General features: G+C 36.7%; 1 protein-coding gene across 2 annotated transcripts in view; it reads left to right on the top strand.

Moving 5' to 3' along the window:
* The window catches only part of LOC150098312 (uncharacterized), a 733595-nt gene that overhangs the window by 130503 nt on the left and 575758 nt on the right, over nt 1-27334 (top strand). The window lies entirely within an intron of this gene.

Genomic DNA, 27334 nt, shown 5'->3' with positions numbered 1-27334 from the left:
ATCTAACCAAATTTGCACACAGTAGTCCATATGTGGCCTGATCAAAACCTTATACAAAAGAATCATAACTTCTTTGCATCTGCATGTCAATATCCTCTTTATTATTGCTATGATCCGTTGCAATGCACTTAGTTTTAACAATGGATCAGTAAACTTCATGTCTCTTCCGCCTTCAAAATTTCTCCATTAATTAGATATGCTACATCCTGACCATGCCTACCAAATTTCAAGACCCTTCCTTCACATTGCAACATTAAACTGATAGCTCCACTCATTTACCTACTCACAGTCTATTCAGATCCTCCCACAAGGCAACAACATCTGCTCTACTTCTCATCATATATTGTATAAAGAAATTAACATTGCATTTTTTAATAATTAAAATTATTTACTTATTATTTCCTATATTTTGCCAAAGTCAAATCAGCATCATCAGGGATTAATGTATTAGACGCATGCATGCAGACATGCACACTTCAGTAAAAAAAGATGAAAAAACAGGAGAGATTCAAGAATACCTAAAGTCCTACAATTACACCACCTATTGTCTTTGGTTCTTGGTCTTTGGGCTGACGGTCTGTGAATGAGAGTTTCCCATATGAGGGGGGAGTCTGATATAACCATATTTGTTTAGGTTGGGATAGTTAGTAAGAGCTGCAGCCAATTTAAGGAAAAGCCTCATGAACTTGAATTTGCTTCAGTGGAGTAAGGTGGCTTTTTCCACTGGATCCTGTGCCAGGTATCCAGGGCATGGTCTGCTAATCTCCTGAGTGGCCATAGTGGTAGAATCATATGTAATCCTGGTGCTCTGATATACAAGAATGTTGGCTGCCCTACCTGTTTGTCCATAATAAGAAAGGTTGAAGCTGCAGGGTACCTGGTAAACTCTAGGTAAATTGACAGTTTGTAGCTGGTCTTTGGGAGAGCAGATAAGGTTTGCTAGTTTTTTGTGTGGTTTATAGGTCGTCACAAGATTGAATTTTTTTCATATCTTGGCCACCTTTTCTGAGACACCACAAATATAGGGATCGATTTGCTGTAATCTGTGTTTGGGAGGGGGGGGGGTAGAGATGGTGTGATTATGTGGTGTCAATCTGAGCACAGTAGTTAAGATGTAGCTGAATCATAGCCTTATAAAGAGGCTTTGCTTCTTAGCACGTTTCTCAACATCCAAGTAATCCTTTGATCTATTTTACCAACTTTTGCAATATGTCCTCTAAACTTCAACTCTCTGTCTTTCACCATCATTCCGCAGTCCTTAGCCTTATCATTTTCCTGCAATCTGGTACCATCAATAAGGCTTTTAAACCCGAAGTGCATAACCTTACTTTACAACATTAAATTAAGAATCATTATCTTTTGCCTACAATGCCAACTTATTTAATCATCCTGTAGGATATTTACATCACCTTTATCAACTATTGCTCTCCACAGTTTAGCATCATAGGCAAATAACTAAATATCCCCCCCCCCTTACAAAATCTTTTCCTGTATCACTGATATAGGTTAGTTATTAGCCTATCATATAGTTGTTTATCAAAGGCCATTGACAAATCCAAGTATACCAACACATATGCTTCTCCTTTATCAAACAAATTGGTCACCTTGTTGTAATATGTAAGCAGATTGCTGAAACGTGACCTATCCTAACAAATCCATGCTGACCATCATGAAGAATACTGCTCTTATCAACCCAGATAGGTAGGTATTTAATCAGGTTTTTTCATTTTATTTTTTCATAGTGAAGAATTTATGGAGACCCAACACACATGTTAGAATAATTACTTTACTTTTCATTAAGAAAGTTACATTCAACGTTTAGCCCACTGAGTCGAGGTCATCATCAAGGAAACATACATATGTACAGGATACAAGCTGCATGACACTACACTATACAAAATTAGGATGAATCTAAATGTTTGTCAATCATTTATCCTAACCCAACCTCTGGTGGAGAAAAAAAAACACAGAACTACATTAAACAATTTCTAAAGTCCTCTCGTATTAAGATTTTCTTCTGTTTGGGGTTGTTCTGGTTTGCTATACAGGTTGAAGATAGGTCCTCCAATCTATTGAATAATTAATCCATCATTCTTGTTCAGATTTGAATGATGTTTCAGCACTTCACAGGATTTTTTGAATTTTGTTTCAAACCAGGTTTTGGTGCAGTGTAGGGACTTGGTGCCTTTCCATTCAATTCTGTGACATGTTTGAGTGTGTGGTATGACAAACCTGTTTCATCATAGTGGAGGTATTTAATGTGGTGTTTGTGTTCATCTTTTTTAATTGGGATGATGCATTCTGTTTCCCCTATATATGGTAGGTTACAGGTATGTGGAATTTTGTAAACCTTTGGGAGGGCAAGATATGGAAGAGGATCTTTGGAAGAGCTTAGTAAATTTCTTAATTTTGCCAGGGGTTTGAAGGTTGTCTTAATATTGTATTTAAGTAGTGCTCTATCTGTTTTTTCTGAAATGTCCCTAATGTATGGAGCATTTCAGAAAAAAGTGTGGTATGGCTATGGTATTCCTGTAATCTTTTTTGTTTTTAATGGCCTTTTTATGGAGGATTTTATAAACTGTGTTTTTATTGTAGCCATTTTTTTACAGATGTTTGGTTAATAATTTCAAATTCTTGGTTCAGAGCTTGTTCATTGGAGCAGATTGTTAGGACTCTGTGTTTGAGGGTGCTGATGACTCCTAGTTTTTGTGCTGGATGGTGGTATGAATTTTTATGTATGTATTGGCCTGTGTGTGTAGGTTTGTGGTAGACTGAAGGAGAGGCAGGCTGAGGGAAGATGTGTGACAAGTGTGTCTAGAAAAGGAAGAGAGTTGTTGTTTTTGGTGAATTGGATATATTTGTGTTGCTTGTTAGATGACCTAGGAATGTATTTAATGTTTCGTGGCCATGGGGCCAAATGGCAAAAATATCATCAACATATCTGAGCCAGACTTTGGGCTTTAGGCTGGCCGAATCTAGAGCTTGTTGCTCGAAGTCTTCCATGTAATAGTTAGCTATTGGGGGGGGTTAGTGATGAGCCCATGGCCATACCTTCTTTTCCAATAAACATAAGTTGCAACCTAACCATCATTTGTCTACTTTATGTTTTCTTTTTAAGCATTTAAGTGAAATTTTTATAATCATTTTTAAACATTATATTCTTTGCATGCTTATTATATCCTTTTTCCTTCGTCCTTATCATATTTCTTAGTTCATCAATAATCCAGCATATATGACCCTTTTTCCACTACTTCTTTAAATATATTGCAATTTGCTATCTGCATATTTAATCATTTTGATGGTTTGTCATATAATGGATTTACATTTAATAGATCATTATGTAGTAATTGATAATTCCTTATACAATATATTTCTCAAATGCATCATAATTTATGCTAGTTTCATGTTTTCATTACTAACAATGCAGCTCATATCAGGTAAAGATATATATTCAGTAAAGATATATATTCAGTAGTATAGAGTGATGATCTGTTATATTGAAGATAAGATTGCACAGAATACTCCTAGGAGGATGTTTTTTTTTTTTCTTATAAGTATGCAATCGATACAACTTGTTGAACTATTTGCTTCTTTCATATTCTATGTATGTATGTAAGAAACCCATATGAAAATAATATATTTTTATATTCTACAATTTTGCCATTATTCTTATACAGAGTAGCCCATAAGTCATGGAACATGCCATAGAAAAGGTCCATCTTTGTGAAGCAACTACATGCATTTTTTTATTAACATCCAACCTCCATGGAGTCAGAGACTCATTGTGGTTTTTAACATCACCAGACTTTTTTTTATTAGTTATGAAAACCCACATCACATAAATGCTTGTCATTCTTGGACTTTACAGAGATGGGCCCTTTCTACAGAATATTCCATGACTTGTATGCCACTCTATTTAAATCCAAGTGCAGAAAATGAACTAGTATAACATTCTTATGTTGTAATATCTTTAGGACATTATTTAACTCAGTTAAAATAAATCAGATAGACCATCATGTACATGGTATATAGCAAATATGAGTATATTCATTAGTGTGTCATAAATCATCACAGTTTCAACACTGCACATATTTGATTCCAATTTATGAAGATGTAAAGTATTTTCCCCAGCATATAGGATTAATCTGCCTGAATGGTTATAATCCCAACAGTCAAGAACACTATCATAATTAATGAGAGCATATCAGTCTTTCAAGTTGCTTGATCAGTGGAATATCCATATATTATTTAAATTTCAGAGAGCTGCAACATTAAATTATCGACCTAATATTTACTGGTATAAATTTAAGTGATATTAGTTTGAAGTAGTGTCAAAAACATTTTTAGAGGTTAGAGTATAGAGTTTTTTACAGTTGACAGTAGCACCTAAAACCAGGTTATTCGATGTTGTCATATGTCCATTTCAGTCAACCTTGTTTCAGTTGTTTGAAATTAGGTTACAGATTTCTTTGTGTAAGATCTTTGAAGTTGTCTGCTGTTTTTATCTGTATCACTTTTGTGTTGTCGCCCTTCCTCATGAACAATTGATTGTTATTATTGTCAGACTTCCATGAAGTCAAAGACTCATAATGGTAGGTCTCTCTGTCATACATACAGCTAAACTTACCATGCCTTAAATGCATTCACATTCTTTGCAGACATCACACTCTCAGGTAATGGATTCCAATCATTCACTACTGTCCATGCAAAAAATCTAGTCTATACATCTTACTAACCACACCTCTTGTTCTCCTCCCTACCATTCTGTTGAAAACCTTTACAACATTAATCTGATAAGAACCCTTTACCAATTTATACATCTCTATCATATCACCCCCCCTCCTCCTCCTTCTCCTCCTATCAACTAGACTCTGTAAATTGCATCTTTTGAACTTTTCCTCATACTCAATATTACATACACCAGAAACTACCTTAGTCAGTCACCTCTGGAACGTTTCCAATACCTCTTTATCCTTTTGAAAACAAGGTGATTAAATATGTGCACAACAGTCTCTATGTGGCCTAATTAAGGCCTTATACAATGGAACTAGAATCTCTTTATTTTACATGGCTGTGTCTTCCACATCATTGCCAGAATTCTTTTTGCAGTCCTCACAATTTTAGCAATCATGTCTGCTAAATTTCAGATCCCTATCCATAACCACCCTCAGATCTATTATTTTCTCCACCCTCTCCACTATATCATCATCAAGTATGTATTCTACATTCTATCTTTCTTTTCTGAATTTTAAAACCTTACACTTTGCAACATTGAACATACCCCCATTCCCATGCCCATTTGCTCAATCTGTTTAAGTCCTCTTGTAAAGTCACAACATCTGCTCTACCCCTCATAGTTCTTCTCAACTTTGCATTATTATTATTATTATTTCCCAAGACCTCATGGAGTCAAAGACTCATCTGGGAGGTTCTTTTATCACACACACATCTCATCATACCGTGTCTTAAACACACTCAAACTCCTTGCAGACACCACACTCTCAGGCAAGGCATTCCAATCATTCACAACTCTGCATGAAAAAAACCTGCCTCTCACTCCCCTACTCACACCCTCTTTATACAGTTTCCAGGGATGACCTCTGGTTCTCCCCTGATCTCCCACTATTCTCTGTAGAACTTCTCCACCATTGATCTTATAACAACCCCTTACCAACTTGTAGGTCTCTATCATATCTCCCCTCTTCCTTCTCTCCACCAGACTCTGCAAATTACATCTCTCAATCTTTCCTCATACTCAACATTCCAGAGGTCAGAAACTACCTTAGTCAGTCCCTTTCCAACATCTCTTCATCCTTCTGAAAACCAGGTGACCAAATCTTGGCACAATAGTCCATGTGTGGCCTAATCAAAGCCTTATACAATGGAACAAGAATCTCCCTACTTCTACATGTCAGTGTCCTCCGCATCATTCCCAGAAGTCTTTGTGTTGTCTTCACAATTTTGGCGATGTGTCCCCTAAATTTTAGATTCTTATCCCCTATCACCCCCAGATCTCTTATTTCCTCTACCTCCAACAATATATTCTCACCAAGCATAAATTCTGCATCCCATCTTTGTTTTCCAAATTTTAAAACCTTACATTTTGCAACATTGAACTCACATCCCCATTTCCGTGCCCAATTACTCAATTTATTCAAGTCTTCTTGCAAGGCCACAACATTTTCACTACTCTTTATGGTTCGTCCCAACTTTGCATCATTTGCAAACAACTGAATATCTCCATTTAAACCTTCCTTAATATCATTAACATATAGGTTAAACAGCAATGGCACTGAAACAGATCCTTGAGACACACTACTAATGACATTCCTCTTTTGTTGTGTGCAGACCCCATACACAACTTGCTGATATCTATCAGATAGTGAATCTCCAATATAATGCACTAACATCCAATGTCATCCATTGTAGTTTAACTATCAGCATATCATACTACTCTGTATCCATCTCCCTTGTTCATTGCACCTGTAACTTTATTAATAAATCAGCATATTATTAAAACATGATCTTCCTTGAGCAAATCAAATCCATGCTGTCCATCAAAGAGTATACCACTGTTGTCAATCGAATTTTGTATTATAGATCTTACTAACCTCTCCAACACTTAAACCACAACACCTCTCACACAGATTGGCTTGTAATTTGAAGCTGAAAAATCTTTCCTTCCTACCACTCTTTTGGAACTTGACTAGATAAACTCTTGCAGGAGATTCAAACCTACACTACTGAAGAGACTGATCTCAGACCACTCAGCCACTTTACCTTCCTACTGTCTTTTATTCATTAATACTTAACTGCACCATTTGCTCTGTGGTGCATTGCCTGATAAATAATTTGCTTGTCAAGTTTTTTTCAAGTGGTTGTTTATATAGACTGTCACTGGATTTAATTGTTTCTCAAATTGTTGACTGTAATTAATTTTCATGCTTCCACCATGAAATTACTTTTAACAGTTTTTTTGCATAACTGGATGACATTTGGCTTCATGCCTGTTTTTCTGCTGGTGAGGATATTGTACACACCTGCAGAGTGTGCATTCCCTCTCTTTCAAATCCTAGCAAGTTTATTAATTTTTCAGTTATGGTATATATGCTTTCATTTTGAAATTCTGGTAAGCCATTTATTTCAACGTTGTTCTACCTGGAACACTACTAATTTCATTAACTTTCAATTTCAGTTGATTAATCTGCAGCTTTAATATTTTATTTACATTTGTTAATTTTTAACATTTTTAACATACACCTGTTTAATTGCAACATCATGAGAGTTCGTGCCAGCTGAGGTGTTGGCTGGTTAAACAAGCCCCTTCCCAATGTTTTCATCAGGAAACTGGGATGAGCAGTAAAAAGTTAGCTACTAGAACAGACTCAAGCTCAACTTCTATAAGAAGAAGAACAAATCTAGCATCAGAAGAACTGAATATAGCAACTATTAATATAAGGAGTATTAATAGAAAGGAAATCAGGCTTGCAGAAAAACTGGAAAAATATCAAGTGGAAATAATAATTGGAATCACTGAAACAAAGAAGACAAAAACAGTTGAGATCTTACTAAATATTAAGTATAGGATGCTATATTCAGGCAATAATGATCAATAAAAGGAAGGGGCAGCAATAGCATTCTACATAAACATGAAGATAAACTGATTAGAAGGCAGTTTCAAGTAGAGTTATGTGGGCGAACTTCAAAATGGAAAAATGGACAATAAAATTTATTTGTGTCCATGATCTCACAGATGAATCTCCTAATGTAGAAGTGCAGGAGGTTTTCAAGTCATGAGTGCAGATAGCTGACAAAGAAAATAGAAAAAGTGGTACTTGGAGATCTAAATAGCATAGGAAGTAAATCCTGCCAGTCATATAGAAATGTTTGGGGAAAATTTGAAGAAAAAGTCAAGGCTTATAATAATGGTAAGTATCTGCTGGATTTCTGCTCAACATATGGACTAGTCATTATGAACAGTGTTCATAATGACTAGTGCACATCTTTGTGTTATAACATAAAGATGTGCACAAGTTCGTGTGGAGAGAAGACTCAAGAAATAAGAAAAACCTTATTGACTATGTTATTGTTGATAGTGATATCTTCATGTTGGTTCAGGATACAAGAGTGTACAGAGGATCTGAAATTTGAAGTGACCATCACTTTATTTTAAGTGGGTTAAAACCAGATAGTACATTGAAAGGAACAGTATGTAAAAAAAGTGTTAAAAAGAACTAAAGTTGACCAGCTTTTACAGGTAAACTGTAGACTCAGCTATACAAACATTATTGAAAATAGAATGAAAAAGTTTCAAAACAAGAACCACATCTGGAATCTCAGTGGCAGACTTTGAAGAAAACATTGATTGATTCAGCAAGGGAGGCATGTGGTGAAGTAATCTGCAAGGATAGAAAAATAAGAATGCCATAAAGAGGTGACATCAAAACTAACCATTATGTCTGAAGTTTTTAGGATCAAGAAGATTATAACAGAAAAATGCAAGATCTCCTATGTGATGGTTCCACATACCATATTATAGATCGAGACCCCCCCCCCCCCAATTTCTATGTCTCAAAGAAAAAAGTCAGAAAATTACTAAAAAAAATGACTTCCTGGTCCAAAGAAATCATCAAAAAAATAAAACCAATTCATGTTAAACCACCACGTATTTATGGATTACCAAAAATCCACAAACCTAATATCCCCCTACTCCCCATAGTCGATAGCATAGATAGTCCCATGTATAAACTGGCCCAACAGTTAGCCAAATCGCTTGCTCCCCTTACTGGCAACCCCTCTACTTTTGTAAAAAAATCAGTGTATTTCAAAACACTACTTAAAAATTATATCCTAAAAACTTCAGGCATAATGGTTAGTTTTGATGTGACCTCTTTATTTACCAATGTACCACTTATAGACACCTTGATTTGATGAAGTCTAAATTTCCACCTGATATTATTGAATTATTCAAATTTACTATGTATTGTAAAATCTCGTATAGAAAAAAATTTGGAATTATTTTTTTCTATAGCAATTTTACATAGGAATTAAATTTTACATAAAATACTTTTGATTAAAAATAATGTTTAACTCACTTTTACTGTATTAAATCTGATAACAAATTGTTAAAAAATTTTAAGAGCCACTAGAATTGTAAAAACAAAAGAATAAGCTCAGACAGGATTAGACAATTAGACTTAAGGCTAGCGACAAAGTCACCGGATTACGAGTTTTCCTGCCAAAACCCAGCGATAGTGTGGGTGGCAGAGAAAAACCCTCCAGTAAATCCCGCAGACCTAATTTGAAGAAGCGCCAAGGTCGGGAGAGTGAGATAAAAGGGAGAAATTGAGGGGCCAAAGGGCTCTTGTTTCAAAGTTTTATTCGTGTGCCAAGAGGATGGGGAGAGTCGCATTCCGCGATCAAGAGTTTCGACGATGATGGGAAGTTAAGCAGCAGAGATGGTCCTTTCAAGATGTCCTACCATATGATTCTAAAATAGTACATAATTGGAAATTTTTTGGAAGAAGTGGAATGTGCCCATATACCTTAGGATCTAGGACAATGTGTAATAGGCTGGCAAGATAGTATGCAAGAATATTTATGTAAAATTCCTAGATTGTGAAATTTAAGTGACGAATGTTGGTTCTGTTGTCTATTAACATAGAAAGTATTAGTAAAGTTGGAAAACCATTCCTTCTCTTTGAATGTGAATAAGCAGTATATAGAGTTCTAAAGAAATTGCTAATGTTATGTAATGCAAAAAAAAATTGAATGTAGATTAAGTTATGCCTCTTTCTGTTTATAGCTTGAGTTAAGTTAAAGTGTGTTTAAGTCTATCCACGTGTCTGAAAGGTTATGTGAATATATATTGTCTTTGTCTTAAAGCTTAAGCGAAAATGCTTATATAATCGTGTGGAGAATTAGACACGTGATTTGTATTGTCTCCATTGTTATCTAGTTGGACCAGACACTTGATATATGCAGTTTAAATTTTGTATTTACTTTGCCTTTGAATGAATAAATGTGTTCATTTTGTTAATAGCTTGCCTGATCTTGTCTTTCCAATGCACTGTCTCATAAAAATATCGAACTTGTGTGTCCTGAAAATAGTAATAGCCACGACTGACTAATAATAAGATTTTTGGAGTTGCTTGAACTAGAGTTAATTTAAGAGATATTTTTCGTGCCTAGCTGAATGTTTCTTTTGCATGTGGGGGAAAGAAAAACAATTTTTTTACGTGATCCTTGATGGTGCAGTTGAAATAAAAAATAAATTTTTAAGGATCAATACAAGAGAAATAGAGCAAGGTAGATTAGGGAATTGATTCCAGCCAGAAGCTTTTCCTGTGTCTACACTTTGAGCATGTGAAATAACTTGCTTACAGCCTTGAGAGAAAGGGGGGGGGGTAGTAAAATTATAGACTAAAAGGATTAAGAACAATCACAAGTTTTGTGCATGAAGAACTAGCTCAAGCAACGACGATAAACTCGGTATTACGACTCATAAGAAAAAGACATTACAAAGGTGCAGTCTGATGTTAATTAATAATAAATAACAAAATAATACCAAACATCATAAAAATAAAGGATAGATAATATTACAGTATGCAGGTTACTTTACATGGGGAGGAAAAATTTACAGATTAATGGTACTGCTATGGGTTCCCCCCCCCTTTAGCAAACTTTTACATGGAACACTTTGAAAACAAAATGCTTACCACAGCTACATACAAACCACTAGTGTGGTTATGCTATGTAGATGATGTGTTTGCCATTTGGCCCCACAGACAAAACACTTTGGATACATTTGTCACCTACCTACCTAAACAGTCAACATCCCAAAATCCACTTCATAGTAGAAAAAGAATCTAATAACTGTTTACCATTTTTTGACACATTAGTCACCCGCCTGTCAGATGGATCACTATATTTTTCCATTTACAGAAAGCCAACACACACACAGGAAGATACCTACATAAACAATCACATCATCATCCAGTCCAACAGTATGGCATTTTAAAAAACTCACACACAGAGCCAGAGCCATTTGTTCTAACGATACAGCTCTGACCACAGAACTCAAATATCTGCACCATATGTTCTTAGCCAATGGCTACAATTCCTACAAAATAGATAAAATACTACACAGCCTTATTATTCCTCCCTCCCCTAATACATAGGAACACAACATGATCATCTCTGTTCCCTATGTCAGATGTATACATCAGAAAAGATAGCCAAAGTACTGATGAAACCTGGCCTTCACACCACTTTCAAATCGCATGTAAAACTAGCAACTCTAATACGCTCACCTAAGGTTAAACTTCACCCTTTAGCACACCCAGGAGTGTATGAAGTTCCCTGTGACTTTGGCCTACTATGGACAAACAAGAAGGTCAGTTAACATCTGCCTGGTAGAACATAAAAAATATATTCACTACTGTTACTATGGCAAGTCAGGACTGGAGACCATGCTTTGGACACTTCTTCACACAGGATTAGATGGAAGAAAATGAATGTACTATTTAGGAGTTGTTACAGATCTGAAAGATTATTTTTTGAGTCAGCAATGGCTTTGAAGAATTCTCCTAACCTGAACAAATATGGTTGCATTGATTTGCCAAAAAGTTGGGAGACTCTCATCCTAAGAACAACTGCAACATAGCTGTAATGTTTTTTTTTATAGCATTGGAGGACTCCAAAATAGGACTTTAGATCTTTTGTCCACTGCAATTCTATTGTTTTACTTACTTACTGTCGTGTGTACAAGTGTGTTGTGCTCTGATGATGCTGATTTGAAATTCAGCAAAATATACGCAGTTAATAAAATATCTTTTTATTAAATTGTTTGGTGTTGTTAATACCATTGAAAAAAATTGTCACGAATCACTTCCATATAATAAAGGTGGTTTAGACAAGATTTTATATAATCTAATTCTAGTGTGTTATTATTATTTATGCCACTATTTTAATCTTTGATATTTTATATTTTGATATTTTAATGTCTATAATCTTTTCATCTTGATATGATAAGTCACATCCCAGGTATTTGAAAGTGCTGACTTGTAATAATATTTTATGATCTGTCACTATTTTATTTCTTATTAGGTTTTTTCCTTTGAAAGCCTTATCATTCTCTTTACTTTCGATATTTTCATATTATATTGATTAGAAATTTCATTCAGTGATTTTATTGATCTCTATAAGTCATCTCATGATGTAACTTATACAATTTGATCATCTGCAAATATAGTGTATCTATCTTTATTTGTGGGTTTATTTATATGTCTTTCGATTCTGATATTTACTCTAATTATTATTGTTATAATTATGCAAGTATCTCCATAGAGACAGAAGACTCGTCACGGGAGATCCATTTATTTACACACTAGCCATCATTCACATAATACATATCGTACTTCTCCTTAAACTCATTCACTAATCAAGCACCCACACACACCGCAGTGAAAGTCAAATCATTGTGTAGGTCTATGCAGGAGACAAATAAAGTATAAATAAATACTGTAAATAAATAAATAAATAAAATAAAGTGTAAAAAGATTTCAGGATTCAAGATGTTGTGGATATTTATGTAGACAGGCTGAATGATGAGAATAAAGAATGAGTGTGTGTACGTAGGAAATTATATATTCTGAAGGACCATGAAGCTTGCTTAAATGTGACTTTAAATAGTTTAAATATGAGTAGGGAACATGGCATCAAAAAAAAAAAAAGATTTGAAAGCTGACTTAGTGAAGATGAGCCAAGAGATGAGACTGATGTGGAGTGAAATGAAGAGAATTGGAGATATGTATGGAAGAGAGAAGAAGGCAAAAACAAATGATGTTGGTTTGAAAACTAACAAAAGACCCATTAATGACATTGTATGGCAATTTGATTATTAAAGGTGTGGTAAATAAGAAGATGCACAAGGTTGTTTTCTAGGAGGTAAAATGAATAGAGTGATTGAGGTGTTGAATATGAAGAGTAAGTGAGATAAGGAGTGGGTAGTGGTACTGGAACAAATGACTTGACTGAGAAGGAAAAAAAAAAAAAATTATTATTATTACTTGACACTTCCAGGCAGTCCCAGACTCATCGAGGGAGAGCACCTACAACTTTGTCTTCACCACTCATTCAACCAAATACAGTGAACCACATCATCTACACCAACGCCACCCCTAGTATTTTTCACAGACAATCACAAACATCCATGCCCGCCCATCCATGCTCATCCTGAAACCCAAGTTTCAGGATGAAAAAACCCTCTACCTCTGTATGAGACTGACTAACTCACCTTCAGTCGAAAGATAAAGCTTCGTGTCATGGACGGGAATCAAACCCAGGTCTTTCTGACCAAAGGGCTTCTTCTATACTGACTGAACTACGGAGGCTTGCCAAAATGTGTGAAGAGAAAGGAGTGCAGTTTGTTAATGTGTGGAATGAGTCAAATGGAAGAATTGAACTGTATAAGAGTGATGAAGTGCATCTAAATTGTTTTGGTGTGAGTCATTTGGAGAGAATGCTGCCGGAAGGAAGAATACTGAATACAGAGAATGAATCTGAGAGGTAAGAAGCAATGTGAAACAGCATGTGAGTAAGGAAGAAGAGATTGAAGTGGTGCTTATTAATTGAAGAAGTAGGTAGCATGAGCATTGAGAATGAGAGAACAAGTGTGCAAGACAAACAGGGAAAGAGGGAACTCATGGACATGGACATGGAAACACAGTGTGATAATGGTTGACAATCCAAGACAATGTGAATGCATTTGTAGACAAAAAGAGAAGGGGATAATCTGAGACATAGGGAAAACAGTTGGATTTGAAAAAGATTTCTGGAATGAGTAAGGAGAAAAAGAAATGGCTCAAAAGTATGGAGAAGTCATATCTAATAAGTGGTATCAGTGAAACATGTTATAGGAATGAGCTGTTATGTTTGTACGAATGCTAGACATATCAGAAATAAGGGAAATAAAATGGTTGCATTGATTACATTCGTTCACTGAAAAATTGTTGGAATAAAGGAGACATGGTTGGATGACGATGACATCCTGACAGGAATAGAGATGGAAGTGAATGATATATTTTGTGAAGATAGAAAGGGTTAATAAAAGGGAAGTAGAGTGCTTTTGATGATAGAAAAAGAGTTTTGTCCATACAAGGTAGAAATGCAAGAGGAAAACAGCCAGTGGTTGTGAGGCAGTATGGTGTGAGATAGAGATGAATGGAATGAAATTCTTAGTCGGATGTTGATATAGAGTAGGTAATGAAGGGTAGTTACCACAAAATGTATTAGCAAATTACCAAATGAAATAGGAAAAGGGTGATCGTTATGGGTAATTTTAATTATGAAATATAGACTGGATAGCAACATAGGAACCGTAAGTAAAGAAAATTAATTTCTTAAGTGTTTGAGGGACAGCTAACTCAAGCAATATGTAACAAAAGGCATGTGAGTATCGAGAGTCTTAGATTTGATCATCTCATTAGAGGATGTTATTATAAATGAGATGAAAATTCTCCTTCCAGTTGGTGAGAGTGACCATAAAGTGATTACATGGGTGGTTGCCAACCATATGAGAACTTTTGTGAGAAAATAGCATTTGTGATGATTATGAGAAGCTTAGCAGACAGCTTACAACTGTAGCATGCAATTAGGAGTTGGATGGAAAGGAGATCAGTGCTGCTTGTGTGATATTCGAGAACTGTGTAGTAAATGCAAAGTCTAAATGTATTCAAAGGTCAAAATGTTGATTAAGGTAGATGTGAAATGGATGAATGAAGAGATTAAGCATGCAATACAGAAAACAAAAAGGCATTATTGAGGTAACATAAGAGGAGTCGTAAAAACCAGTCCATTGAGGGATACAAAGAACAGGCAAGAACACCCCTTACCGACTGAGGATAACTCAGTCGGTAAGGGGTGCAATAGTTCAGTATGAGCAACAGATAACGAAGCCAAAAAGTATTCTATGGAGATCTTTCAATATGTAGTCAACAACAAAATAAAATGACATCAATTGGAGAAAATGGTATATAAATGAGTAATTCATTACGGTCTTTTATCCTTATTCTGACAGCATGGAGAATTTGAATGATGAGGAGGAGAGGCTGACTGCCAGTGAGGAAGACGTATATAGGGATTTAAGCAGATTTAATATTAATAAGGCTGTGGGACTTGATGATATATCACCATGTTTTTCCAAGGTATGTGCCAGGGAGTAGACAACTGTCTTGACAAATTTGTTTAATATGAGGCTTACATTGGGTCAGGTTCCAAATGTGTTGAAATAAGGCAAGATTGTACCACTTCATAAAGGAAGTGACAGAATTCAAGCATATATGGATGAATAAAGAGATTAAGCATGTAATACAAAGAAAAAGGGCATTGTGGAGGCAGCATAAGAGAAGTGGAAGTAACCAATTTCATGAGGTCTACAAAGACCAGGCAAGGAGGGTGACTTGGTTGGTGAGAGTAGCTAAAGAGAGGTATGAACAGCAGTTAGCTAATGAAGCCAAAAAGAATCCTAGGGAGTTCTTTCGATATGTAGCCAGCAAAAGAAAGAATGATTATGGAAGGATGACATTGATTGGAGAAAATGGTATAAAGACAGCTGTTGCAGAATGTGTGGTGGAGATACTTAATGAGCAGTTCATAAAGATCTTTCAATCTTATGAATGTGACTTCATGGAGAGATTAAGAGCAGTTGATGACGGGGAGGAGAGACTGACTGTAAGTGAGCAAGAGGTGTTTGGGGAGTTGAGTAAACTAGATGTAAATAAGGCTGTGGGACTTGATAATATATCACCGTGTATTCTGAAGGAATGTGCCACAGAGTTGACACCTGCCTTGACATATTTTTTTAATACGAGTCTTGTACTCTGTCAAGTTCCTAAAGAGTGGAAGGAGGGAAAGATTGTGCCACTTCATAAAGGAGGTGAATGAACTCAAGCATCAAACTATATGCCTATCTGTGTGTCACGTGTTGTGGTTAAGTTGTTGGAGAAGCTTGTGAGAACTAGGATCCAGAGTTGGTTTGACAACAATGGTATAATCTTTGATGGACAGCATGGATTTGCTAAAGGGAGGTCATGTTTTAGTAATCTACTTACTTATTACAATAAAGTGACTGCTTCCTTGGACGGAGGAGAATGATACACAGTAATATACTTAGATTTTGCAAAGGCTTTTGATAGATTACCTTATGATAAGTTGACAGTCAAACTAGAGCAGATGGGGTTGGATATTAGATTAGTGCATTGGATTGGAGACTGGCTATCTGATAGGTATCAACAAATTGTGTATGGGGTGCAATATCCAGGAAAAGGAAAGTCACTAGTGGAGTGCCTCAGGGGTCTGTTTTAGGGCCATTACTATTTAACTTGTATATTAATGATATTGGCGAAGATTTGGATGGAGATATTCAGTTGTTTGCAGATGATGCAAAGTTGGGATGAACCATAAAGAGTAGTGAAGATGTTGTGGCCTTGCAAGAAGACTTGAATAAATTGAGTGATTGGGCATGCAAATTGGGATGTGAGTTCAATGTTGCAAAATGTAAGGTTTTAAAATTTGGAAAACAAAGATGGGATGCAGAATTTATGCTTGGTGAGAATATATTGTTGGAAGTAGAGGAAATTAGAAATCTGGGGGTGATAGTGAATAAGGATCTAAAATTTAGGGGACACATCGCCAAAATTGTGAAGACAACATAAAGACTTCTGGGAATGATGCGGAGAACACTGATGTGTAGAAGTAGGGAGATTCTTGTTCCATTGTATAAGGCTTTGATTAGGCCACACATGGACTATTGTGCCCAGATTTGGTCACCTGGTTTTCAGAAGGATGAAGAGATGTTGGAAAGGGTCCAAAGGCGACTGACTAAGGTAGTTTCTGACCTCTGGAATGTCGAGTATGAGGAAAGATTGAATTGATGTAATTTGCAGAGTCTAGTGGAGAGAAGGAAGAGGGGAGATATGATGGAGACCTACAAGTTGGTAAGGGGTTATTATAGGATCAATGGTGGAGAAGTTCTACAGAGAATAGTGGGAGATCAGGGGAGAACCAGAGGTCATCCCTGGAAACTGTATAAAGAGGGTGTGAGTAGGGGAATGAGAGGCAGGTTTTTTTCATGCAGAGTTGTGAGTGATTGCAATGCCTTGCCTGAGAGTGTGGTGTCTGCAAGGAGTTTGAATGTGTTTAAGACACGGTATAATGAGATGTGTGTGAGATAAAAGGACCTCCTAGATGAGTCTTTGACTCCATGAGGTCTTGTTTAATATTATTAATAATAATAATAATATCAAATTTTAGACCAATTTGTGTATCAGGTGTTGTGGTTAGTGTCGGAAAGATTGGTGAGAATCAGGATCCAATATTGGGTTGACAACAATGGTATTATCTTTGATGGACAACATGAATTTGAAAGGTCATGTTTTAGTAATCTACTTACTTATTACAATAAAGTGACAATAGCATTGGATATGGAAGATGGATACATAGTATTGTACTTAGACTTTCCAAAAGGCTTTTGAGAGATTACTGCATGATAAGCTGATAGTTATACTAGAACGAATGGAATTGGAATTGGACTGCTGCATAGGTTTGGAGATTGGCTGTCTGATAGGTATCAACAGCTTGTATATTAGGAGCAATATCCAGAAGAGGAAAGTCAATAGTGATGTGATTCAGGGGCCTGTTTAGGGCCATTGCTGTTTAACCTGTATGTTAGCGATATTTGGGAAGATTTTACTATTATTATTATTACTATTATTACGGGCAACTCCAGGGAGTCATTGGACTCATCGAGGGAGGCCCCAAATCATATTCATCACAACTATTTGACATTCATACAGTATCTATCATACCTCGCCTTAAACTCATTCACTGTCACAGCATCCACCACAGACTCAGGGAGCGCATTCCACTCATTCACTACTCTAAAAGTAAAGAACCCAGCTCTAACACCTTTACTAACCACACTTTTGCCCAGTTTCCATAGATGTCCCCTAGTCCTCCCACAACCAGCCCTGTTCTCAAAAATATCTTCTGAATCAATTTTATAGAAACCCTTCAGTAATTTGAATGTCTCAATCATATCTCCCCTCCTCCGCCTATCAACCAATTTTTGCAACCCACAAATCCTCAACCTGTTCTCATACGGTTCATTCCACAGACCTGCTATCATCTTGGTCACTCGCCTCTGGATCCTCTCCACCTCCTCCCCATCAAGAAGAAACCTAGGGGTGACCAAATCTGAGCACAGTAGTCTAGATGGGGTCTTATCAAGGCTCGATACAGAGGAACAATAACCTGCTTGTCTCTGCTTGTCATCGTATTCTTCACCAACCAAGTGATTTGATGAGCTGTTTTGGTCACTTTTGCAATGTGTCCCCTAAATTTCAATTCCTTATCTACCAACACTCCTAAATCTCGTGCCTCATCAATTTCCTGGAGCACGGTTCCACCAATGCAGTAAACTGCCGCCAATCTTTTCACCCCAAAATGCATAACCTTACATTTTGCCACATTAAACTGACATCCATTCTCCTTAGCCCAGACCTCCAATCTATCCAAATCATCCTGCAAAATTTTGACATCATCTGCATTCACTATTGCCCTACCCAACTTTGCATCATCCGCAAACAAATGAACTGTTCCTCTCAGATCATTTCCTATATCATTTATGAACAAATTAAACAGCAGTGGTCCAAGAACAGATCCTTGTGGCACACCACTAGTCACAGGCCATCTTGTGGACTCCACTCCCGAGTAAACCACTCTCTGATATCTCTCCGTCAACCACCCTCCTACCCATCTCACCAACCCTATGTCCATTCCCATATGCTGCAATTTACTGATTAGAATTCCATGTGGAATCCTGTCAAAAGCCTTGGCAAGTTCCAGTAGAATCACCGTAAACCCATTACCCTTATCCAGTTCAGCCGTCACTGTGTTATAATACGTGAGCAAGTTACTGAGGCATGACCTACCCTTCACAAAACCATGTTGTCCCCTCTACAATATCCCATTTTCATCTATCCAATCCTGTATTCTTTTCTTGACTAATTTCTCTAAGACTTTGACAATGATTCCTGATATGCTAATCGGTCGGTAATTTACAACAGCAGTCTTGGAACCACCTTTATGCAGTGGAACTATTTTCCCCTCTTTCCACCCGCTCGGGACTAACCCAGACCCGAGACTCAAATTAAACAAAATGGTCAAGGGTACTGATAATTCTTTAGCTGCTTCTCGTACAACACGAGCTGGTATACCATTCAATCCAACAGATGTATTGACGTTGAGGTTATGCAATAGACTACTCACCTCCACTTCATTAACCACAATTCCCGTAAAATCTACTGGTTTATTCGTTTCTGCAATGTCACCACCTGGATGATATACTCTTGCAAAGTGCTCACTCAGTAACTCAACTATCTCTACTGATTCAGTTACCTCCCTACCATCGGCATTCTTTAAAATCAATCTGCCATGTACATTTTTCCTTTTACTTGCTACATATCTAAAAAACTGTTTAGGATTCTCTTTAGCCTGCATGGCCAATGTTCTTTCGTAATCCTTTTTTGCTTTTCTTACCACACTCGTCACCCTTCTGACCTGCGCTTTATACCATTCATGTGCCTGCCGGTCACCCTTCTCCTTAAATTCCCTCCATAGTTGTTTCTTTTTTTGCAGCTCAAGCTTAATGGTGTTATTCATCCATTTAACCCCTACTTGATTTATTATTCGGACTCTAGGTATACAGTCAGCCATTGCTTCATGCAAGCACTTCTTAACTACCTCCCATGCACTATCAACTTCTAGTCCTTGCAGTTGTACATGCCTTGGCACTGAACCAATCAAACTCCTAAGCTTGTCATACTTTCCAGCCCGATAATTCCACATGTACCCTGTCTTAATTGAAAATTCTACACCTTTAGCCACCTCCCAAGTTAAGACCCTATGATCACTCTCACCGATTGGTGGCGATGTGGTCATATTTGTTACAGCCAAATCCTCAGATGTAATTACTAGGTCAAGCACTCTCTGACCCCTAGTATTTTCCATTACATGCTGTCGCAGATAGTTATCCCTTAATAACCGCATAAAATCCAGTTCCTTCCTCCCGTGTGTCATCTCCTCACTCCAATCAATGCGACCATATTTGAAATCTCCCATAATAATCACCTCCTTCCACCCATTTCTTCTATTTGCTTGTGCATACTGTCACCACCATCTTTTCCATCACCTGGTCTATAGCAGCACCCAATTGTATATTTAGTTATGCTAGCCACAATCTCACACCAAATGGCCTCAAATGTGCTCTTTTCTCTGTCCTGCAATTCAACTTCTATTCTCCTTGGCTGGAGCTCATCAGCTATCATCAACAATACTCCTCCCCCCATTTTATTCTCTCTGTCATTCCTGAACACACTATACCCATCACATTCAATCCCACTAGTTATATCATCTACAGTCAGCCATGTTTCACTAATACCTATAACCTGTGGTCTGGAAGTGCCAACCATGGCCAAAATCTCTTCCTTCTTGTTCCTAATACTCCTAGTATTAGTGTACATGAATTTAAGACCCCCATTAGCCCCAACCCTACCTTGATGCCTTATATTAACTATCCCACTCAGATTTGTTGTCCTTATTTGCTCTGGCATATTATATTCATTCTTACATTCAACTGCCTCCATAAGGACTGTATCTCTACACCCCCCCCCTAACAAATCTAGTTTCCCTGAATTTGCACATCCACTACATTCAGCAACACTTTCTCAAGTCTTCTTCCACCGTAACCATTCAAATGCAAGCCATCCATCTTATATAGATCCTTTCGCCCATCAAACTCACTCCACACATCCACAAATTCCACACCACTCGTCATACATAACCCACGCATAAAGTCATTTGCAATTATATCCCTCCTTTTAAACATTTCACTGTCATACCGTGGCAAAAGACTAATCATTCTAACTCTCTCACTCTTTTCTTTTGCTACCTCAAACAATTCATTCAGGTCTTCTATCATTTCCATTTTATCTCCTTTCAAATCATTCGTACCTGCCACAACAATCATTTATTTCACCCTTTCCTTTTGCTCTCTTATATACGCAGTTACGTCCTTTATGGTTGCACCAGGTTGGTACGATTTTGTCAAATCCTCTACTAACACACCTCGTACTAACGAGTCTCCATACAGCACTCTATCCTTCATTTTGTTCATGTTCACATTCATACGTCTATTTTTCCTGTCATACCTTTTATTATTGGTTGGTTCATTCAGTCTACTTTTGTTCATGCACTCTAGCTGCTGTTTTGCTCTTTCTATCACACTATTCAACAAAGCGATCTCACTCAATGCATCTATCTCATCTTTTTTGTTCTCTGAGAAACCATTTATACTATCATTCACACTTTCTACATTCACACTCTCACAATTTTCATGTACAACCTTGCCGTTTCTTGTCATATCCCTGTTTCCTTCATTCTGAAGGTTGACAAAAATATCACACTCACGATCCGAAATACACTTCAATTCCGCATTCTCCCTGCATTTTCTACACACATTCAATCCTTTATTATCATCTAACCACACTCCGACCGCACTCCGCAAAGCGTACATTTCACAGCTAGTACACTGACTGATTTCTTTTATGCTACCGTTCTTTGATAACGATGGCGAACCTTCATTACTGGCCGCCATTTTCCTTCGCACAGGTGCCATTCTTATCTGTGACGTGTTTTGTCAAATTATACCCTAATCTTTAATAATTATTCAATTAATAAATAAGAGGAAAAAAAGTACAAACATCAGAACATTTAAGTACTAAATATAACTAAATAAAATGAAATATAACTAAATACAGTAACTTAGCTTCGTTTTGTCTTCCACCGTTACGCGTTCGATTCCGACGGTACCAAAATATATTATATCACGACAGCAACTAACTTCCAAAAAACAACCACTGAAGTACACTCGTATTCAGAGAAACAATTTAGCACTCAAAAAAAACGTAGAAAAACGGGGAAAAAAGCGGACTATTCACCGATTAAAAATCACTTTCCATTTGGATGGGGATATTCAGTTGTTTGCAGATGATGGAAACTTAGTACAAACTATGAGGAGTAGAGAAGAGCAGATGTTTTGGCCTTACAAGATGACTTGAATAGATTGAGTGAATGAGGGCATGGGTCAGTTCAATGTTGCAAAATGTAAGGTTTTAAAATTTGGGAAACAAAGATGAGATGTAAAATTTATGCTTGGTGGGGATATATTGTTGGAGGTGATAGAATCCAAAATAAGAGATCTTTGGGTGATGGTGGTTAAGGATCCAAAATTTAGAGGCCATATTGCCAAACTTGACTTATTGCTGATATTTCGCTGTTATTCTAACCATCATCTTCAGAGCACAAAAAACTATTTGTCACAGTGCACAAGACTACAACAATCTGGTGTAACAAAGCTACTAGTTAGAACAATTGTAGCTGCAACTCAAAGACTAAAGTCCTAATTGGGTACCCTCTATGTTAAAAAAAAAAAAAAAAAAAAAAAAAAAACAGAGAAAGCAGGTACTAGTTATGTCTTAAGATGACTGTCTCCCAAATCTTAGGCAAATTTATACAGCCGTACTTGTTGAGGTTCGGACTAAGTATGTTTCAAGGTTTCTTTTGATTCTAAGAGCAAGCTCTCTGACTTGTAAAAGCTTCTGTGCAACACTTTAGTTTTCTTCCAGTTGATCTTGTGTTCAGCGGTATTCAAAGCATGGTCTGCTAGACCCCTGACTTGCCATAACGATAGTGCCGGATGTTTTTTTTGTGTTCACTGAGGCAGATGTCCACAGTTCTTCTTGCCTGAGTGTAGTAAGCTTGATCACATGAACAGGGTACCTCGTAGACTCCTGGATTTGATAAAGGAGAGATGATGTCCTTGATTGAATGGATGAGGGTGGTCAATTTTGACTTGCGGTCTAAATATGGTGCATAGTTGATGTTTATTGAGCACTCTAGATATCATTTCCAATGTGCCTTTAATGTGTGGGATGGTGACTCTTTTGTCATCATCCCACACATTAAAGTGGAGGTATTTTTGGGGAACATTTAGTATTTTGTCTATAGACAAAATAGACCCAATTTCCTGCAACCTAATACCATCATATTGATGGTATTGGATCAGGAAATTGATAATGATATTGACTTGGGGATAATGGTGGACAAAGAGTTGAAGTTCAGAGCACACATTGCAAAAGTTGGTAAAATAGAATTACTTGGATGTTGAAAAACATACTAACAAGTAAAGATCAGGAAGTTATGATCTTTCTTTATAAGACTATGATTTGGCCACATCTTGATTACTGCACACAGATTTCATCACCTGGGTTTCTTGGGACCAGGAAGTGGTCAAAAGGATTCAGAGTTGAGCGGCCAAGATGGTGAGAGGTCTGTAGAATACTCTCTATGAGGATGGGACGAAGGTTTATAGGTTATAAAGTTAGTTGATAGGCAGAAAAGAGGGGATATCATAGAAAATTTAAGATATTAAAGGAGTTTTATAAAATTGATGCAAATGAAATTTTTCAGTATATGACAAAGAGTCAGAGAACTCTATGGGCCATCCATTGAAGTTGTGTAAGAGTGTGGTTAATAGGGGTGTGTGCGAACCAGATTTTTTGAATGGAGAGTGGTGAGTGAGAGGAATGGGCTTCTGGAATAGGTTATGAGTTCTCTGATGGTGAATTGGTTCAAGGAGAGGTATGATAGGATTTGTGTGTATGATGGTTGATCTGTGTCTCCTGTGATGAGTCTCTGGACTCCATGGAAATACCTTAAAATAATAATAATAAGTAGTCAAAAGGTGCTACACCTTATTATTCTAATCCATCATATTTTAGTAATAAAGTGTGACTCCTTTTACTACTTGGATGAAAATGGAATTAGGGTTAAACATCGTGTTTTCAGTTAAAATAAATATTATCATCTTATTCCAGTGTTATGCCTTATAAACACACACACACACACACACACACACACACACACACACACACACACACACACACACACACACACACACACACACACACACACACACACACACACACACATATATAAATTAGTTTAAATGACTGATACCAAGAGATAAAGAGATGACATGGTTTATTTAAAAAAATACTACTAGTTTACTAGTTTCGTTGAAAGGATAAACTTCTTCAGGTATCACAATCAAAGAAATATACAAAAAATAACAGAGACTTGAAAATTGCATTAACAGTACTAGTACAAAAAGACAGTATGCGAGCTTGAATTCCAAATGAAAGTTGACTATGTGCTGTCATGAGTGTGCCAGTATTGAACAGAGGCAATGTGTGCATCAGAGAGTGAGATTGAAACTTAGGCTGTTGTTGATATGGGAATAATCTAAGGTAATTTCTCTAGATTCGATAATCTTTCTTTCAAGTTCATCATAGCACACATGGATATTAGAAGTTTGTGTCCAGTCAACAATGTGTTGGCGGCCTTCATCTGAGTTAACAGAGAAAAGAACATGGCTAGAGAGAGTGCTGGCTCTAGTTCTGTTGTTCTCTATGGTGTTCCTCCAAACGTAAAAGGATGGATTTAGCAGTTTGGCCATAGTATGGCTTTCCACAATCACATAAAATCTTGTAGACTCTTGGAAACTGAGTTGGAAGATGTTTCTCTTTAGGGTTTACTAAGTATGGAGCGAAGTTTTGGGAGCGTAGTGAAGCAAGTTCTGAAGTTAAATTTCTTGAGAATTTTAGCTAGTTTTGGTGACAGAGAGCTGATGTAAGGCAAAGAAATAAAGGTTCTGAGGGAAGAGAGATCTTCAAAAGCAGTTGAGTGAGGGAGAGAAAGAATTTCGATCTTATTAGGAGAGAAACCATTATTAATAAAAGTCTTTTTAAGAAAAAGGAGTTCATTTTCAATTTCTGTTTCTTCTCTTAGTAAAGATTTGGCCTGGTGTGCTAAGGTGGAAATAATACCAGGTTTTCTAAAAATTGAGATTTTAATACTTTCAGAACATCTGTAAGCTTCAGATCTAGTAAGGGGAAGCAGTCATCGGATTCCAGTTAGAAGGTAAAAGATTTTTTCATGAAACTTGTTTAGGTGGTCCAAAAATAAATTGAGGTTGTTGACACCGTCTTCCTAGATGAAGAATATATCGTCTATATAACAACGCCAAAATTTTGATTTAAGGGGGAAGGAGTTAATAGCTTTTTTTTCAAAATCGTTAAGAAATATATCTGCAAGGATTGGAGAGAGTGTGCTGCCCATGGCCAGACCTGAGTTTTGTAAGTAGATCTTATTGTCATATTTGAAGTATCCTGACTTTATGCAATGGGTGAGTAAAGCAAAGAGTTTTTTGGATAATTTGTTCTTAAGAAGATTGAAGACTTCTTGAGCAGGAACATTTGTGAAGAGTGAGACGATATCAAAACTAGCCATTAAATCTGTTTTTTTAAGTTTGATGTCCTTGATTTTTGATACAAAGTCAGCAGAGTTTTTAATATGAGAAGAGGAAATTCCAGAAAGATTTCTTAAAAAAGTTGCGAGGTATTTAGAAAGGATGTAGGTAGGTGAGTGTATCCCTTCAACTATTGGTCTGAGTGGGCAGTTTGCCTTGTGTATCTTGGGGAGATCATATAATCATGGGATTAAAGGATGGAGTGATCTAAGTGAAAGAGGGATGTTTCTTGGTAACTCCAAGGTGGTTTTTAATAAATTATTAGTCCTATTATGTAATTCAATTGTAGGGTCACTGTTTAATTCAGAGTAAGTATCCCTGCTTAAAAGTTCCAAAATTTTATTATGGTAATCAGTAGTGTTGCCAATTTAGCTCTTTTGGAGCTAGATCTGGCTCTTTTTTTCTTTCCTAGCTCCAAAAATTTTAATCTAGCACCTAGCTCCAAATCTAGTTCCTTCAGAACTAGTTTCAGCTCTTTTCAGTTGTTTTTATAACTTACTGTTAAAGAAAGAAATTGTTTTAAAAGTTTTCCAGATGTTCACATTTGATAAAGAATTGTATTGTACGTTTGGTACGAACATCGTACACATTTCAAATGCATGATGACGTCAGTCAGTCATGTGGCCCAACAGTCTGCCATTTTGTCATTTTAAAGTTGATAGCACCCCTACAAGTTAGTCTTTGCACAGTGTTCTGGTTGGTAGTTACAATAGCCAGTGGGAAGTTTTCAAAGACTGATCGTAATTCGTTGCAGTAAAGAGTTGTATACCCTTCTTCAAAAATGAGCAAAGAGAAAAATAAAGCTTACAAGCAAAAATTTAGGAGGGAGTGGTTGTAAATGGGAATGTTTAGTAAATGGTTATATGAAGTTCCTGGTGATGCTACAAAAGGCCACTATAAGTTTTGCAGATGTGATGTAGCTGCTAAATATTGTCAGCTTGTAAAGCTTGTAAAGCATAGCAAAACTAAGAAATATCTTCCTGCAGTTCCATATAAGGCTGTTCCTATTACAAATATGCTTGTGAAAAAGTCTGATGAGACCACGAACTTTGAAGGTAGGTTAACATTATTTCTTTGTTGTCACTCATCATTCAACAGTTGCTATCATCTAGTAGATCTTTGCAAAAATATCATCCTAGACAGTCAAATTTTGCCAAAGGTAAAAATGCACCAAACTAAGTGCTCTGCAATTTAAAGAATATTCTAAATGAGCATTTTGAAGAAGATCTAATTGCGGACATTGGAGATGAAAATTTCAGCTTGCTAATAGACGAATCGAATGATATCACAGTGAACAAGATTTTAGGAATGGCCATCATTTATTATAGCAGGAAATTCAACAAAATTATACATACATTTCTGATCATGGTGGTTCTAGAAAAGTGTGAAGCTAGTGGTATTGTGGCTGCACTGAAAAAAGAGCTCTTGACCAAGAAACTGGACATTAAAAATCTCATTGCAATTGGTACAGACAATGCCAGTGTTATGGTTGGTGTCGATAATGGTGTTTATGAACAACTGAAGGTATATATTCCCTCCTTAATTTTAATTAGATGTGTATGCCATTCATTACAACTAGCAGTGTCTCACACCTGTGGAGAATCTCTCCCAAGAAAATTAGAATTTTTGGTTGCCGAAACATAAGTGGTTTCACATTCTTCTTCAAGACAAGCAGCATACAAAGAGCTGTATCAAACTATCAACGAAAATTATGCTCCTCTGAAAATTGTAAGCAATTGTGCAACAAGGGGGCTCTTCATTGAACCTGCAGTAGACAGAATTCTCAGTCAGTGGTTGCAATTAAAAACTCCCTTCGAAGTCGTGAGTGTGACTGAGAAATATTAC

The sequence above is a fragment of the Typopeltis vanoorti genome, chromosome 15 (assembly GCF_054136105.1).
Source record: "Typopeltis vanoorti isolate ZY-2024b chromosome 15, IOZ_Tvanoo_1.0, whole genome shotgun sequence".
Classification (NCBI taxonomy): domain Eukaryota; kingdom Metazoa; phylum Arthropoda; class Arachnida; order Uropygi; family Thelyphonidae; genus Typopeltis; species Typopeltis vanoorti.
The sequence above is the reverse complement of the archived record's forward strand: the minus strand, read 5'-3'. Positions and strand labels throughout refer to the sequence as shown.